Source organism: Belonocnema kinseyi, chromosome 7 (genome assembly GCF_010883055.1).
Source record: "Belonocnema kinseyi isolate 2016_QV_RU_SX_M_011 chromosome 7, B_treatae_v1, whole genome shotgun sequence".
Classification (NCBI taxonomy): Eukaryota; Metazoa; Arthropoda; class Insecta; order Hymenoptera; family Cynipidae; genus Belonocnema; species Belonocnema kinseyi.
Genome location: NC_046663.1, coordinates 110,463,133 through 110,466,103, shown reverse-complemented (window position 1 = coordinate 110,466,103; position 2,971 = coordinate 110,463,133).

The window sequence follows — 2,971 nt, the reverse complement described above, 5'->3', positions numbered from 1 at the left end:
GTGAACAGCTCCTCGATAAGAGGATGCACGGTATCTTCCACAGAAATGTGAAGGATCAGTCAATGTCTTCTGAGCTAACGTTTGCTTTCCTTAAATCGCCCGAATTGAAGTCTGGTACGGAGGGTTTCAATTTTGCATGCCAAGACGTTGTCATTTCCACCTTAACATACCGTCGCCACATTTTGAGCCAAGACATTCCTGATGATAGCTGCAGGGCGTGCCATGCACGCCCCGAGCATTTAGCTCACATACTATCTTGTTGTCCAACTCATGCGGGAACGACCTACATTCAAAGGCACAATGCGGCACTCAGAGTGCTTTATTACCATCTCTGTCACTCTAACGGGATTAAATTTAATATCGCTCCTCTAAATGCTCCTAGGGAAATTGAGTCAATTGTCGAGAATGGGAAGTGCCGCATATACTGGAACTTTATATTCTCGACAATTGTTTCTGTTGCTCATTCGTTATCGAATTTTCGGCATCAGCTGACAAAAACATCATAGCCAAGGAGAATGAAAAGAAAGAGAGTTATCGAGACCTTATAAGGGAGTTGCAACGATTGTACCCGGAATACTCTGTTTAACTAATCGTCCTTATCATCGGCGCTCTTGAAGGTGCTAAGCTTTCACTTGCTAATGGCCTAAAAAGCATCCCTGCGTGTCAACAATGTGCTAAAACACTTGCGGGAAAAATGCAGAAGGCGGTAGTCCTTGGGTCGCTCCGTGTGCTTAGGATGCACGAGGCTTTTGCTGGTTCGTCGTATTGATTCCTTTACAGACTGTAACCACCTATCTCACGGTCGTGAGACGTGGTTGTGGCTGAAATTTTACCGCGATTTCGTATGAAGCGGGTGCATTTTTCCAGATTAGCACCCGCTTCCGGCATAAGGACAACCGCAGGATTTCGCCGGGAGTGGGTGCTAATTTAGAAAATTGCACCCGCTCCCAGCAAAAGCGCGGTAAAATTTCAGCCACAACCACGTCTCACGACCGCAAGATAGGTGGTTACAGTCTGTAAAGGAATCAATACGACGATCCAGCTAAAGCCTCGTGCACCCTAAGAACACGGAGCGACCCAAGGACAACCGCCTTCTGCATTTTTCCCGCAAGTGTTCTAGCATATTGTTGACACGCAGGGATGCTTTCTAGGCCATTAGCAAGTGAAAGCTTGGCACCTCCAAGAGCGCCGATGATAAGGACGTTCAATTTAACAGAATATTCCGGGTACAATCGTTACAACTCCCTTATAAGGTCTCCATACCTCTCTTTCTTTTCATACTCCTTGGTTATGATGTTTTTGTCAGCTGGTGCCGAAAATTCGATAACAAACATGGTTCGCTTCTCGAAGTCAAGAAGAACCATGCCAGGCCTCGAGTGAGCAACAGAAACAATTGTCGAGAATATAAAGTTCCAGTATCTGCGGCACTTCCCATTCTCGACAATTGATTCAATTTCCCTAGCAGCATGTAGAGGAGCGATATTAAGGTTAATGCCGTAGGAGTGACAGAGATGGTAATAAAGCACTCTTAGTGCCGCATTTTGCCTTTGAATGTAGGTCGTTCCCACGTGAGTTGGACAACTAGATAGTATATGAGCTAAATGCTCGGGGTGTGCATGGCGCGCCCTGCAGCTATCATCGGGAATGTCTTGTCTCAAAATGTGGCGACGGTATGTTAAGATGGAAATGACACCGTCTTGGCATGCAAAAATGAAACCCTCCGTACCAGACTTCAATCCGAGAGATTTAAGGAAAGCAAACGTTAGCTCACAAGACATTGACTGATCCTTCACATTTCTGTGGAAGATACCGTGCATCCTCTTATCGAGGAGATGTTCACGAAAGTTTTTCTCTAGGGCTTTCTTAATCCTGGCTTTCAGGAGTGAGCACTCGAGGTAGATAAGATTTGATGCATTTTTCTCACCCCTAATCCTGTTGTGAAGACATTCAAGACTCAATATTCCGCGACCCCCTTGACGGCGTGAGATGTACAGTCGCGGAAAAGAAGACTTAAGATGCATGCTTTTGTTCATGTGCATAACCTTTCTTATCCCGATATCAAGAGATCTGAGCTCGTTCTTCGTCCATGGAACTACTCCAAATGAATAGAGTAGTACCGGGACGGCAAGCATGTTCGTTGCAGATATTTTGTTCCTCGCTGACAGTTCGGAAGACCAAATCTGTCGGATGAGACGTTCGTATCTGCTTCGGAGAGTATCCTTTATAGATGTCACATCCTGAATGCGGCTCTATGGCACGCCCAGGTATGTATAAGTCTCTCCAGCGCAAAGGTGTCATATGACGCTTCTATCAACGAGCTCAGGATCTTCAGGGATTCCATTAAGTTTTCCTTGCTTCAAATAAACCTTGGCGCATTTGTCTGACCCAAATTCCATTCCAATTTCCTTAGTATATCGTTCGACAATCCCCAGAGCTAGATGCAATTGCTCTCTGTTTTTAGCATAGATCTTAAGATCGTCCATGTAAAATGCATGAGTGACCTTGTACTTTAGATCTGCAGGTTTGCCGCACAAGTACCCGTCGGAATGGCGAAGTGCTAGAGATAGTGGCAATAATGTAAGGCAAAAGAGGAATGGGCTCATAGTGTCGCCCTGAAAGTACCTCTCTGAAAGGTGACCTTGTTAGTTGTCACACGATTTTTTCCAGATGAGATAGTAAATCTGGTTTTCCAAAGCAGCATCAATCTCTCTATGCACCCAACTATTTGCTGATGAACCTTTAAGATTTCCAAAAGACAGATGATAAGTCTATGGGATGTCGAATCGAAAGCTTTCCGATAATCAATCCAGGCCATCGATAGGTCACGTTGGTAGAATGCTGCATCTTTGCAGACACATCTATCGATAAACAGGTTCTCCCGACATCCGGCTACGCCTTTCTTTGAGCCTCATTGTTCATACATTTCTTGCCACACAGGTTCAATTGCCCGAACAATCCTATCATTTAGGAT